We start from the raw sequence: 15,973 nt of genomic DNA on the forward strand, positions 1-15,973 counted from the left end.
CTTTGTTTTTGTTAATAATGGTGATTTGGTATGTTTTAGGTCGCTTTAGGCTTGGGCGCAGCCAATGACCACGTTGAATTACCGTTTTCCATCGCGAGAACAGACATGTCACGTGGGTGCTCTGTGCAGCGAAGCGTTTGGAAATACGCGACCGGGTCAGTACAAGCAGCCGGAGCCTCTTTAGTGGGATAGCTCGAGCACAGGGTTCCAAGCGCGAGCGCCAGAGCTCTGAATGACAATGATGAGAGAACACGCGCACTGAACCACTTCTTCGTCCTCGCAGTCGTCTCTTGGGGCCGATGAAACACGTGACAATATATATAACTTTAAACGAAAACAACGAGTGTAACATGGCAGAAAACGCATGCAGTTACCAGCCTCAGTTGTGTTACAGAGCCCAAGAACGTATTGGAACCCGACTACGGCGGGCGTTTTTCTAAAGGGGGCAAAAAACACATACGCTACGTGTGAAGGGAGCTAAAAGTGCCCGGCCATCTCAACTAACGTGAAACCTGGCGAAGGGCGGAGCAAGCAGTGTATAAGTGTATTCTTGGCGGCTTGCCGTTTTTTCCACGGGGATGAAACCGTATGGGATAGAGGTATACAGCTTTGCCTAAAAAGTCTCGTGTGTTTGAAGCCCGGAGCGTTCTAGGGCCATGCATAAACCAGTGTCCCAGTGTTTTTTATAGCACGCGTTACGAAGCATTCCAGCGCGAGGCGTAAGCGAGTGTCCCGGTGTTTTAGTACCATGACTACATGAGACAGAGCTTACGACGACGACGACAGGAGACGCCAATACCCCGAGCCCTTATGAGGCTTTGCGCCATAAACCAAATCAGCTGCGTGTCAATATTTCGACGCATATTAAAACCTTCCCCTGGAAAAAAAATCTCTCCCTCGCGGTGCACCCCATATTCAAGATGTTGCTTTAGCTTTTAAACCCCCAAAATATTTTATATGCAGATTAAAAAAATTCCGGCAACGTGAGAACATTTACCTGATTCATTAGCGCAGATTATGAAGAAAATGACAAGATGTTGTAAAATGTAAGTTCGATTTGTGTCTGTTTAAACCATGTGGTGTTCGTAAATAAATACAAAATCAGCACCCTGTTTGGTGAATACGATTGCTAGCAAGCTTGTAACAGAGTACGAGTTTATAAGAAGGATACCGTCACTAGCCACCGGAGCACCAAAGTCTACTAAAAGCAACGCCACCCACTTAGAAAATCTTCAAGAACTATCCTGAAAAAAAAGCCACACAGTCACACGTGTCAAGAAAATAAAAATATCACGAAGTCCGAAAAAAGCACACATTTAATTACGAGAATGTTAATATAACGTCATGCGAATGTGCGCATGAACCTGGGTACACTGGCCACGTTTTCGGGGGATTCCGAGTCAAGAGGTCCATTGAGTCAGACGATCCAACGCTTCAAAAGGTCCAATATTGAAGGCACACCCACAAGGTAGGATTCTGTCTGTTTAGAACAGGGCTTTCACCTACGGAACTATGTGTGCAGTGCCAGGTCCCTGAAACAATCCAGCATTTTTTTTCCGCATGTCCCCGTTTTCCGGCAGCTAGACAACTGCTTTGTCTAGAAAACTGCTTGAAATGTGTCATATGGTGACTTCTTGCACCCTGCATGACACACTCGACGCGGAAGTAAACTATCGCAAACAGAAGCCACGATGCCTCCGCATGCAAAGCCCGTAAGCCGACGTAAGAGTGACATAGTACCAGTGTAGGACTTTGTGCAGGGCTAGTTTTTACCTTCTCCTGTTATTTCATTTGTAAGTAATTGGAAAGATGATTTCCCGGAAGTGCTAAATGCTCCTATGGCACTTGCTTTCTTTACGTGCCGGGTCCGCAAACAGACTAAGAAACCCTTGCAAGAGAGGACACTGCCATAGAACTCGGCGGCCGAACTGCCTGTAGCGCGCCAAACGCCTGGTGGGGGAATTAGGTCCTAACTTCGGGTTTGAGTTCCGAGAGCGATAATAATTGATTGTAAGGTTAAACGCGCCGACGCAAAGCGGACGATAAGGCGCGCCATAGTGGAGGGCTCCGGAATAATTTTGACCACCTGGGGATCTTTGACGTGCGCCGAAATCTCGTACACACGGGCGTTTTTGCTTTTCGCCTCCATCAGAAAAGCGGCCGCCGCGGCCGGGAAGCAAACCCGCGACCTCGTGCTCAGCAGCGCAACGCCTTAGCCACTGAGCCACTCCGGCGGGTCCACATGGCGTTCGACACTGCGGGACTAAACAGATTTCACAGCCATTTTAGGATAGATTTACAAGGTTCTGAGTCAGTGAACGTTTGTGGTGCTAGAATCAGCGCATGCAGCGCACCAAACGGTGCCTATATATATATATATATATATATATATATATATATATATATATATATATATATATATATATATATATATATATATATATATATATATATAGATATATACTTCAGTAACAGAGGTATGACGTGCAAGTATTTAGGACGTAACAAACAAATTCGGTTTCATATCCGCTGTTAATCGCAACGTTTGATGGCAATATTTAAGCTCGGTATTGAACAATTATAGCAGTCTAACATTCACAGTGCGGGGCGTGCGCTCCGAGAAGACCCGTTTCCGACCATCCAGTTATGGCCAGCATTTCAAGCTGATGCTGTACGCAGGGCAATTCCTACAATTATTGTAATCTAAAGCTACACCTATCACTCAATTTATTGTGCAGTCATTTTTAGCCGTGCAGTTTTTTTTGGCCCGACAGCCACTGAAAACCTGGCCGCCAAGACAGTACAGTCGCGTGCGATTTGAAGGTAATCGCACGAGCTTCCACCGATGAAGATGACGACGCCCCCGCGCGGCATTTTCGGCGCGCTTGCGACCTAGTTTATGCGTTCTGCTCTCTTTCCGTGGCTGTTTTACCCAGCAGTCATCACTCCCGCGGCAGGTAAGCCACCCTTTACGCTTTGTGGTGATTTTGTGTTGTTGTAATCACGTGCGCGCTTTCTTCGTGGTTATCGTGAGCTACGATAGCACCCATTGTTATAAATTCCAAATATTTCCAGACGATGTGTTTGTGCGCACGTTTTAGAGAACTGCTGTCACTTGTAACGCCTCTGTGCTATTTTGCACAGATTTAGATAGAAATTTATTGCCATCTGGTTTTGTTGCGACCAGTGGGACGTCGCCGATGCTTGGGCGATAAAAAATGAAGAAGGGGTTATTTGTTTTTCCGCGGGAGTGATGGCTGCTTGAAAAACAGTGCCTGAGGGAGAGAAGAATGCGTAAACTAGTAACTAGGCGCAGTAAAGCACGCCATGCAGGGGCATTATCGTCGTGGTCGGTCGACGCTCACGCGATTACCTTCAAATCGCGCGCGACTGTACACGATAGCGCTGCCACTATTCGCGCGACCGCGTGTCTTATCTGAGAAAACATTCGGCTAGCAAAACAGGATACCAACGCTTCACAAAACAGAGGGATTGAAATGGTGCAAGTATCGATACTGTTTGCTTAGCTAACACTCGGGTACAAATGTCGCCCGTCAAAGTTACATAGCGGTTACAATGAGTCACAAAAACGTTAGGGCTAACTGCTTACACGGACTGGACATCGCAACGTTTCTAGACAAGACGAGGCTAACTACTCACTTACCTCTGCTTCTCAGCAGCATTCCTTCTTCTGATAGATAAATCCAGTGCCGTCATAGCAGCGACAAATCCCAAGTTTAAGGCTCGAATTTTTCTTTCCCCTTGTCCGCACATCGATCTAGAGTGAACCGGTTTCGGCGTCGGCGCCGCCGCTCCCGCGGCTCGCATGCTCGTACGAAACAGAATAGTAAATAGTATTGCCTATGGAACAAAGTTTCAAGATGCTAAAATGGAGGAAAAGTATACCTATTTAGGTATACTTCAGGTGCACGAGGTTTTTCGGTGCGAGGTACTAGCACGATATTATTTGTGCACCTAGTTCAAAGTTCCTGTTAAGAAAAGTGGAACGCTAAGAAAAACCGAAAGGTTTGTGAAGCCACGATTGTACACAAGTTATGGGGAAAAAATGACGAAGCATTAGGAGCCAGAATTTTTAGTACTCTCCGAAACGATTTGTGTGATACAAAAACACGAAGGAAAATGTTTAGGAAAATTCCAGAATATTGTGTCTCAGGTAACTTATACTGGTAAAGAATTGTAGATATTGTGTTGCCTACGGGTGCGCTTTTGCTGTTTATGTCGCGTTGCAATGCATAATTCTGCTATGCGATTTTCAAGCACGAAGTATTTGCCATGTTAAAATTTGAGAGCGTGCTTATTCTCATTTTTGTATGTTTACACCAACTGCCTGGAAAGCCAACAAGCATTCGGTGCTTAGGCAGAAAATAGAAAAACTATTTAAAAGAAAAATAAATAAAGCTAAATGAATGAATGAATGAATGAATGAATGAATGAATGAATGAAAGCAGGACACATTATTTTCTCAGGTGCTCCTGATGCTTTCACATTGAATTTCCGTGTCAGTTAAGAGACCCGCACCTGTAGCTTAGTTGCTAAAGCATTGTGCTGCTGAGCCAAAGGACGCGGGTTTGATCCCGAACACGCTGCTGCTTTTTAGATGGACGCGAAAAGCGAAAAGCGTGAGGTTCAAGATTTCGGCGCGCGTTAGAGATCCACATGTGGGCAATATTAATCCGGAGCTATCCGATTCAACGCGCTTCTTAGGCCGAGTGTGGTTTCTTTGCGTAAGAGCCCATAATCTTTATCTTAATAACCTCTCGAAAAGCTTTGGACAATGAAGGCTTTGCTATGCTTATAGAGCTTTCGTGGGCTCAGGCAGAGTAACACCTTCGCATTAAAGAAACATCAGTGCAAGAAGGTCGTCATTCTTCGACTGTTTGCTTTCCTTTTATACCTCTGAGATAATTAGGAGATGTGTTTTTTTTGCCCTTGAACTCTAGCTGCACATACCTTCAGGTTAAGCTTTGCACGATGTGCGTGCGATTTGTAGCTGTTTCGCCTGTAGCTTTGCGAGCATATATCGGTGATTACTGACGAGCCGACGACGCAAAAAGGAGAGTGTATTCCGTCCGTTTGTAACAGAAATCATCAACAGCGAATTTCTGAAATCGCAAACAGCGTCTGAGTATCTTCGCGCTATGTTGTGGAATATGTCATTTCTAGACACTTATGAGCCCATTGTAGAATGAGAGGAGAGACCGAGGGCCGAGACGTCCCGGTGGTACGATGGTGCTCTATTTACAAGATGGCGGATGGATGAAGACGAAGCAGCTCGAGTGAGAGGCGCTCCCGCGTGATGACAGACACCGATGATTATAATCTATCTCATCGGTGCAGCAATGATGACCCCTATAAAGTTTGCACATCTTCCCCGGCCACAAAGAAACTCTTGCCGGTTCTTCACCGATTGAGTACTTATGGTCGTTCCAGTTTGATGCAGTGGGGCAGTTAGACGGCGAAGCAGTCACTGTGGCCGTCTTCTGTGCACACGCCGAGTCTGTCGATGCAGTCCACGTAGCCAGGTCGAAATTTGAAGCCCGTCTTCGACGGTTTTGTACCCCGATGTAAGAGAGAGAGAGAGATAGAGAGAGAGAGAGAGAGAGAGAGAGAGATAGAGAAAGAGAGAGAGAGTAAACTTTAATAAAGAAAAACAGCCAAGTAGTCGGTTTCCTCAGTCCAGGACTTCGTTGGAGCTTCCAGCCGTCTCAGCCCGGCGAATCAGCCGAAGCTGTTCTTCGGCGCTCGAGCTGGCCAGTTCTCCTTCCCACTGCTCGACCGAGGGGTTAGAAATCACGAAAAGCGAGGGGTTGAGCTGGCACTCCCACACCATGTGGTATAGAGTGCAGGGTGCTTTGCAGAATCGACACTGCGGGTCGTCTTGCGTAGGCCAGATAAAGTGCAGCTTGGTAGGATGGGGAAAGGTGTTCGTTTGCAGGAGACGCCAGTAGCGCTCCTCTTTCTTGCTGAGAGAGGGGTGTGCAGGGGGAAGCGTAAGCCGGGCTAGCCTGTAGTATTGCGTCACATCCTGGATTGATGTCAAGAGGATGGCCGTCTCTAGCCGACTCTCTCGCGGTGCTCGGCTGGTTAGACCTCGAGCAGTCTCGTGGGCAAAGACACTGCCACGGAGAGAAGTGTGAGCCGGCATCCAGACAACCGATACCCTTTTCCTTTGGAGGGTTATGGCTCAAGATCTTCATTGCGGTGTGTGAGATGCGGCCTTGGAGGTAGCTCCTACACGCTGACTGAGAATCCGTAATGATTACTTCCGCAGGTGTTTGCATTATCGCCAGTGCTATAGCTACCTCTTCGGCCTGTAGCGTCGTTACTTTCGTGAGAGTGAGGCTCGTTACGTGGCTGTCTATCTTCGTTACGGTCGCCACCATGACTCCGTGTCTTGCATAATCTGCGGCGTCTGTGTAAAAAACTTTTTCGTTGGAGCCATATTTTTTGTCCAGGGCTCTAACTCGCGCCTCTCTCCGTCCCTCGTGGAACTGCGGGGGCATGTTTCTTGTGATGTTATGGCGTACTTCACCAGGGATATTTTCTGTCGATTCTAGAGGGCGATCATGGATGTTTACGCCCAGTCTCAGTAGAAGGGCCCTGCCCGCATCCATCCTTGATAGCCGGTAGCGCTGACTGAGCAGGTGGCCCTCAATCAGCTCGTCTACAGTGTTGTGAAGCCCAAGCTTGAGGAGACAGTCGTTGGAGGTGTAGGATGGCAAACCCAGCGCTTGTTTGTACACCTTTCGCAAGAGCGTATCCAACTTTTTCTTCTCAGTCTTCGTTAGTAAAGCATAGGGCGCACATAGGTGAACCTTGATACGACAAATGCCTGGAAAAGTCCAAGTGTGTCAGCCTCCTTCGTGCCTCTGCCTTTGACCGTGATCCGACGAAGCATGTGAGCAATCTGTCTACTCGTTCTTCAGGTTCATCCGCTGTGATCTCAAAATAGTGTCTTGGAGGCTTCCGCTTCTTTCTGAAGTTCTGGACTTTAGTAATTCGATTGTCGTTGTCACGCGTGCCTTGTTGTTCAGATGTTTTCTGCAGTGTATCGTGTTCTTTAGTAGGGATTGCCGAACACGTGTCGCGGCCATCTTTCTCGCATCGCTTAAAAAAACGTACTCATCCCGCTCTCCAGTTTCATGCATCGATTGAATATCGGTTGATAATATGTCCGTCTCATCTTGCTCTTTCAACACTGCCAGTGTAGCATTCATGGTCTCATTCGGGACATATTCGGCATACCCAGCTTCTGCATACGTGATTGCAGTCGAATGAGCCGGTTATCTTACTCGCGGTCATATTAGCGCACTCTTCAAGTTCACACGAATGTAGAGCGCCTTCCACTTGATGTTCAGAGGCAGCCAACGAAGGGGTCAGATTCTGACGTTCTCTCTTATGAAAGAAATCTGACCGAGGCGTACTTTCTGGCAAGAAGGCTGGTTCACCAAGGGTTTTTAATTCAGGTGTGCCGTACCATAGTTCCGTAAGTGCAAGAAACTCATTGAAGTTTTTCGAAGAATACAATTTCTCGATGATCTCGCACTGTTCGATGGTTTTATGCTTCTTGCCTCTCAATCGGTAGTACAGTCGGATCATAATTTTCGTGATTTAGTCTCCACAGTCAATGCTGGTAGTAAATTCCTGGCCTAAATCTTTGATATCAATAAGTGGTTCGATCTCATTATTCGACAATCTCAATTCAACTTCATTTTTCCGTAGCTGGCTCAGAAAGCTTGTTAACACACCGCCAACATCAGTGATCGTTACGGACGAGTCTAATAGCGGTTTTGCGCTTCGGCACAGTTCTCTTGCGATTAACCTCATTTTTTCTCTTGCATTCTTCAATTCGCAGAGGCGGGTCATAGACAGAGAAATGCTTTGTTCGGGTTGTGTATCTTGCATTGATCGATGAGCTATAGCAAGCAACTTACCGTTCACAATATCGGGACCTGGACCCATCGGGAAATCTTCGGAGGTGAGGGTACATCGTCGCCTCATCTGGCCATCACGTCGGTCGGCGTTCGGTAACACCACCGTGGCTTTCCACCCCAGCGGTCCATCGTCGGCATCGAGGGGTCTTCCTCCTTCCAATAGGCTCAAGTTCAGATAACTATGAATCGCAGGGGGGCCTTCATCCAGGGTTTATAGGACTCTAAAATAAAATACGAGGAGAGACCCAGGGCCGAGACATCCCGGTGATGCGGTGGTGGTTCTATTAACAAGATCGAGTTGGCCTTGCGCCATAAACATCAAACCATCATCATCATCTATTAACAAGATGGGGGATGGATGAAGACGAAGCAGCTCGAGCGAGAGCTGCTGTCGCGTGAAGATAGGCACCGATGATGATAATCTATCTCATCGGTGCAGCAATGATGACCCCTATAAAGTTTCTACACTCATCTTTTGACACGTCTTTCGCACAGGGGGCGGGACCACGGGGGGGGAGGTATTCCTGACTTCATAAATTCACGGTTTTATAAGCGGAGCTGTTATTAAGGCGAGTAAGTTTGGTGTTGCAGAAAACTACCCCAGAGGAACGCTCCGCGCAACTCTCGCAATACCCGCTAGACAACGGAAAGACGTGTGATATAGGCCGCCCCAGAATTTTAACTGAGCCTTTCGACGTAATCGTCGCAACACCAGCTCGGAACTAGTTTGCATTGATGCCAGCGCCGCCGTAGAGGGTGGAGACAGCCTTTGAACGGTCCCGTGCCGCCGCTATTGGGTAAAAGTGCTCAATGCGTTGTTCTTTTCGTTTCCCACAAGACCCAGCAACGCGAAAGAAATAAGATGATTCAAACTTGGTGACTGAACGGCGTTGCGGCGATACGTTTGGCGCAGTTTTGGTACAATGACTTGCTGCGGCGGTGAACAAATGACCCAAAATGGAGGCGCCAGCCTATACGTGTCTCCACCCTGAACGGCGGACGCGTGAATCAAAGCACCCTACTCGGAACGAGAACGCCACGCCTTAGCATGCGCGCCTCGGTTCGTTCGTATAAGAGCCGGACTTCGTGTCGTCCTGCGCATGCGCACAGTACCTTAGAAGAGCCCTTCGCGTGGCAGAGTTTGCGCTGTGATTTTGAACCCACTGTCAGGTTCGAGTGACGACAATAAATTAGAGAAGAAACTCTTTAGACGAGACTATATTTGTATACCCCTAAACAACAACAAATTGCACACAATGAACAGATACAAACGAAAGTGCACCATGGGGCTGCTAGGACGCGGTATAGAAAACGGGAATTAGTTCAAATAGCAGAAGAGTCACAGTCCGGGAACTAAGGAATGAGACACGATACGTAGTGATTACCGACACCGGTCGAAGTAGCCTTGAGATGTCCAGGTAGTGTGTCGTGGCCGCGGTAGTACAGCGCGCTCCGAGATCCCGTCACCGTCGTGGGGAACGCAGCTCTCTGGAAGCGCCGCTGTCGTCACCGATGCCCGGCGCGACGACTTGCTTGTGGAGAAGATGTTTTGAAGGTTGTCCTGGTGGAGGACCTCCTGGGGCACGGCACGGGTCCGGTCGCCCGACCGCCGCGCAGCCCGGTCACGCTCCACACTTCAGTCTCTTTTCTCTCGATGTTCTCCTTTGGCCGCTTCTGCCACCAGCTGCTGTCGCTGGCCGCTTCCCATTGGCTGGTCGCCGGCGCAAGCTCGTGCCGTGGTCGCGAGCCTTCGGCGCCGTAGCCGGTGTCGATGGCTTTCACGCCGCGTGCCTTGCGTCTTCTTTGTTGTCGTCGTTTTTTGTGGACGTTTTTTCGTCTCGTGCTGGTCCTTTTTGCCGATGCGATTTCACTTCATGACAATATCCCTCCACTTAAGCATTTTTTCACGAAAAATGTCTCCTTCTAGTCTAACCTGCAAAGCAGACACTTTGAGATAAAGTCACACAATATGTAGTCCTCATAACTGCACTTCAAACGTCCCCACGGAAAAACACAAGCGCACAAAAAACTGAACCCAGTACATAAGAGATAAAGACACCAACTTCATGACTATTATATTCTCCCCATTCAAGTGGAGAAGACAGTCCAAAATCGTCCAAACAGGCAATCAGGCAGATATTTTGTCCCTTTTTCGGCAGTGGCTGCGGTGCCACTCTCTGCCTCTTGCGTACAAGCGTCTAGCAAAATAGCGAATAGGCTTTCCCCTTACCTCACATGCTTCGCGTGGATATGCCAACTCTCTGTCAGACTGTGGGAATTGCTCATACCGGGAAGCATTTCTTTTAGTAGTTTTTGCATTTTGCGAGCTACCGCTGGGTTTGTATATAGCTGTCCTTGCGGTCCTATAGATCTTGTGAGATCTTGAGTTCCGCCTCTTTGTCTGACCAGAGCAGCGCATTCTTATCCAACAAGGAGGATGCTTTATTGTTGGGACTACATGGTCTCTTTGGACTGATGTCTGGTGTTGTTGTTGGACATCTCTGTCTTGAGTCGGGGTTTTTTCCAATACAGAGCGGTGCTTATCAGGCAAGGTGTCATACAGGCCTGATTTACGGTTATCGTTAATCTGGGACCCAGCAGGCCCAAAAACCGTCAGCTGTGACGCAGCCACAAGCGTTTTAATTGAAGTTCCTTGATCGTCATTTGATTGAAGGGCAGCCTGTTGCTCCATGGTATCGTGATCACACGGTTCATCGGCATCTTGTGCCTCTTCAAAAGAAGTCAAAGGTTCGTCCGTACCGAAACGCGGTATCAAAAAAGCTACTTGATAAAAGCTTTTCCCGGCATCCTTAGATTAGCAGGGCTCACTTCGCGTAGCCTCAAGATCCGCGCGTCGTTGCCGCAGCTTCAAAGTTTTCTTCTGTATTGCGGCAATCTCTTTCTTCATCTTGGCTAGCTCTTTGGCCGCCTCGAGCTCTAGAACTGTTTCCTCGAGCCAGCTTTTTTGCTCCTCGAGCACCCACTGTTTAAGCTCATAGCCGCTCAAGCCTAACCTCTTCCCTGGTTCTTGTTACTCGGCCGTGTCCATTACGAGTTTGTTTTTTAGGGGTATGCCAAACGAACTAGCCTCGTCCTGTCGCGGACGCCAATTATTGTCAGGTTCGAGTGACAACAATAAATTAGAGAAGAAACTCTTTAAACGAGACTATATTTGTATACCCCTAAAGCACAACAAATTGCACACAATGAACAGACACAAACGAAAGTGCACCATGGGGCTGCGAGGACGCGGTATAGAAAACGGGAATTAGTTCAAATAGCAGAAGAGTCACAGTCCGGGAACTAAGGAATGAGACACAGTACGTAGTGATTACCGACACCGGTCGAAGTAGCCTTGAGATGTCCACGTAGTGTGTCGTGGCCGCGGTAGTACAGCGCGCTCCGAGATCCCGTCACCGTCGTGGGGAACGCAGCTCTCTGGAAGCGCCGCTGTCGTCACCGATGCCCGGCGCGACGACTTGCCTGTGGAGAAGATGTTTTGAAGGTTGTCCTGGTGGAGGACCTCCTAAGGCACGGCACGGGTCCGGTCGCCCGACCGCCGCGCAGCCCGGTCACGCTCCACACTTCAGTCTCTCTTCTCTCGATGTTCTCCTTTGGCCGCTTCTGCCGCCAGCTGCTGTCGCTTGCCGCTTCCCATTGGCTGGTCGCCGGCGCAAGCTCGCGCCGTGGTCGCGAGCCTTCGGCGCCGTAGCCGGTGTCGATGGCTTTCACGCCGCGTGCCTTGCGTCTTCTTTGTTGTCGTCGTTTTTTGTGGACGTTTTTTCGTCTCGTGCTGGTCCATTTTGCCGATGCGATATCACTTCATGACAATATCCCCCCACTTAAGCATTTTTCCACGAAAAATGTCTCCTTCTAGTCTAACCCGCAAAGCAGACACTTTGAGATAAAGTCACACAGTATGTAGTCCTCATAACTGCACTCCAAACGTCCCCACGGAAAAACACAAGCGCACAAAAAACTGAACCCAGTACATAAGAAGTCAAGACACCAACTTCATGACTATTATATTCTCCTCATTCAAGCGGAGAAGACAGTCCAAAATCGTCCAAACAGGCAATCAGGCAGATATTTTGTCCCTTTTTCGGCAGTGGCTGCGGTGCCACTCTCTGCCTCTTGCGTACAAGCGTCTAGCAAAATAGCGAATAGGCTTTCCCCTTACCTCACATGCTTCGCGTGGATATGCCAACTCTCTGTCAGACTGTGGGAATTGCTCATACCGGGAAGCATTTCTTTTAGTAGTTTTTGCATTTTGCGAGCTACCGCTGGGTTTGTATATAGCTGTCCTTGCGGTCCTATAGATCTTGTGAGATCTTGAGTTCCGCCTCTTTGTCTGACCAGAGCAGCGCATTCTTATCCAACAAGGAGGATGCTTTATTGTTGGGACTACATGGTCTCTTTGGACTGATGTCTGGTGTTGTTGTTGGACATCTCTGTCTTGAGTCGGGGTTTTTTCCAATACAGAGCGGTGCTTATCAGGCAAGGTGTCATACAGGCCTGATTTACGGTTATCGTTAATCTGGGACTCAGCAGGCCCGCAAACCGTCAGCTGTGACGCTGCCACAAGCGTTTTAATTGAAGTTCCTTGATCGTCATTTGATTGAAGGGCAGCCTGATGCTCCATGGTATCGTGATCACACGGTTCATCGGCATCTTGTGCCTCTTCAAAAGAAGTCAAAGGTTCGTCCGTACCGAAACGCGGTATCAAAAAAGCTACTTAATAAAAGCTTTTCCCGGCATCCTTAGATTCACAGGCCTCACTTCGCGTAGCCTCAAGCTCCGCGAGTCGTTGCCGCAGCTTCAAAGTTTCCTTCTGTATTGTGGCAATCTCTTTCTTTATCTCGGCTAGCTCTTTGGCCGCCTCGAGCTCTAGAACTGTTTCCTCGAGCCAGCTATTTTGCTCCTCGAGCACCCACTGTTTAAGCTCATCGCCGCTCAAGCCTAACATCTTCGCTGCTTCATGTAACTCTGCCGTGTCCATTACGAGTTTGTTTTTTAGGGGTATGCCAAACGAACTAGCCAAGTCCTGTCGCGGACGCCAATTATTGTCAGGTTAGAGTGACAACAATAAATTAGAGAAGAAACTCTTTAGACGAGACTATATTTGTATACCCCTAAAGCACAACAAATTGCACACAATGAACAGATACAAACGGAAGTGCACCATGGGGCTGCTAGGACGCGGTATAGAAAACGGGAATTAGTTCAAATAGCAGAAGAGTCACAGTCTGGGAACTAAGGAATGAGACACGATACGTAGTGATTACCGACACCGGTCGAAGTAGCCTTGAGATGTCCAGGTAGTGTTCGTGGCTGCGGTAGTACAGCGCGCTCCGAGATCCCGTCACCGTCGTGGGGAACGCAGCTCTCTGGAAGCGCCGCTGTCGTCACCGATGCCCGGCGCGACGACTTGCTTGTGGAGAAGATGTTTTGAAGGTTGTCCTGGTGGAGGACCTCCTGGGGAACGGCACGGGTCCGGTCGCCCGACCGCCGCGCAGCCCGGTCACGCTCCACACTTCAGTCTCTCTTCTCTCGATGTCCTCCTTTGGCCGCTTCTGCCGCCAGCTGCTGTCGCTGGCCGCTTCCCATTGGCTGGTCGCCGGCCCAAGCTCGTGCCGTGTCGCGAGCCTTCGGCGCCGTAGCCGGTGTCGATGGCTTTCACGCCGCGTGCCTTGCGTCTTTTTTGTTGTCGTCGTTTTTTGTGGACGTTTTTTCGTCTCGTGCTGGTCCTTTTTGCCGATGCGATTTCACTTCATGACACCCACCATTTGATAAGACGACCACGACGACTACGATTGATGATTGATTGATTGTAGGATTTAATGCGCCGACACAACGCACGCGATTAGGCGCGCCGTAGTGGAGGGCTCCGGGTTAATTTTGACCACCTGGGGATCTTTAACGTGCGCCGAAATCTCGTATACACGGGCATTTTTGCTTTTCGCCTCCATCAGAAAAGCGACCGCCGCGGCCGGGAATCGAACCCACGACTTCGTGTGACGACGACTACGATGAGACGACGACTAGCACTAAGGAATAAACAACGAGACTTACTTATGTGACCGTTAATCCTCATCTACAGTTTCGCCATTCCAGTCTTGCACGTGAGTACAAGCTCCCACTATTTCTTTCTGCCAAAGCAAAACGCAAGCAATCAGTGACGAGTGCACGTATAGCTATGAAATAATACAGTATAATTTCACGCTGAGCTCATAAAGATCACAATCAAGCTATCAAATATTGTGCATAAAAATATAAAAACAATTGGAAACCTTATAAAATTTAGGACGGCGGCTGAGGCTGGAAAGAAAAACATTTTTTAAGATAAAAATTGCCGTCGAGACCAGAAAACGACCAAGAAACCGTGATCAAAAATCAACAAAAGCGAACGAAAGAAGTTTGTTAAGCTAAATAACATTACACAGTCTTTTTTGTGGTATATATTTATTTGTTCCAGTCGCTTTTAGTAACACAGTTCAGCTGTCTGCTTCAATGCAAGTTTTGTTGAATTATCATGGCCTTCCCTGCCGTCACCGCTAGTACGTTATCGTCCGCTGCAATGTTACAAGGTTATGGCTGGACCGCAGAAAAATGCAGCCGTGACTATCTGTTGCAAGACGCAGCAAATACAGCGAAATGCTACGCCTGGTAACGCAGAGTGTACCGATGCCTTCTATTCACTCATTCGTTAAGCTCGAACTCAATCACCACGACAATAAAAAAACTGGTCAGTTTTCTTTTGTTATTTTTCTCTTGAATCCGATCATGTGACCCACAAGCTTAGTAAACAAAGTATGGACAGATGCCGTGCATTTAACTCCTTGTAATGGAGAGGCTGGTTGGCCCGCTGATGTCGCTGTTACGCCGAACATATAATCGATATGTTATCGCCAAACATAAAAGCAAAATATGGAGCGTTATTGCTATGCTCGGTTATTGCTGTCTTCAAACAGTCAGAACTATTACTTTCGCTGGAAAACAGTTTGCAGGCCAAATTTGCAGAAGGCCAACTTGCGCTTTCTGCTAATTAATGGGGATTGCACGGCGCCGAAGGTCAGTGGAATTTTTGCCCTATTTCAAGGCGACGGCAGCCACCACTTTCAAACGCCTACGTAACATAACGTCACTTTTGCACAGGCTGAAGTTGTCAATGTGGCACATAAACGTTCCCGCCAAGTGTTTATATTACGTCACGTCTTCTCAACCAATCACGGAGATGGCGTGACTTAGAAGTCATATTGTTGTTGAATAGCAAAGAGAGGCCTGCATTGTCATGTCTGTGCATGTCGTCTAGTTCTTCATTGCAGGCCAAAAATTATGTGCTTTCAGTAGAGAGAAATAAGGCAAACTTTAAATCTGGTGCTACTAATCTTCATGAAACGTTAGAGTGACGACAGCACACACTGCCGCTTTGTCAGCCGGGAGCACGTGACGAAAACTGAAAGCCAATCAGGAAAGGCTTCCTGCAAATTCACTGTCCACGGTGAATTTATGAACGCAATAGGTTCGCGTCTGTAAACGTGTACCACGAGAGTGCCTGACAGTGCCCAACGGCATGAGAGTGCCACGAGAGTGCCCATCAGGGTCATGGGAGTGCCCAAACGTCAGGAGAGTGCCCAAATCTGAGAAGGCTCCTATAGGTGGTATCCAATGTCAAGTTTAGCGGGCGATTTCTTCGCTTGGCAACATTGAAAACTGCCATGTTTGTGGCCACTGTGACTGCGCATGCACTTTGCGCATGCATCTCGCAGAAAAAAGAAACACCAGCATGCATCGTCCGGCGCGTTTCAAATTCTCGGCGGTGGCGTCAACAGACATCTCAATTATCGCACTCACATTATGAGGCGACGCTCTGCTTGCCCTCGAGCATTTCTCATCCGTCGTCTCCACCGTGGCGTCAACAGATATGAACAATAGCAGCGACATTTTGAAGTGATGCTAGCGTAGACTAGAGCAAAACAAAGATTATTAAGGCGAAGAAAGAGTACAGACGACTAGTT

The sequence above is a fragment of the Haemaphysalis longicornis genome, unplaced genomic scaffold, assembly GCF_048455015.1.
Source record: "Haemaphysalis longicornis isolate Haplotype H1 unplaced genomic scaffold, Haemaphysalis longicornis Haplotype H1 scaffold_39, whole genome shotgun sequence".
Lineage (NCBI taxonomy): Eukaryota > Metazoa > Arthropoda > Arachnida > Ixodida > Ixodidae > Haemaphysalis > Haemaphysalis longicornis.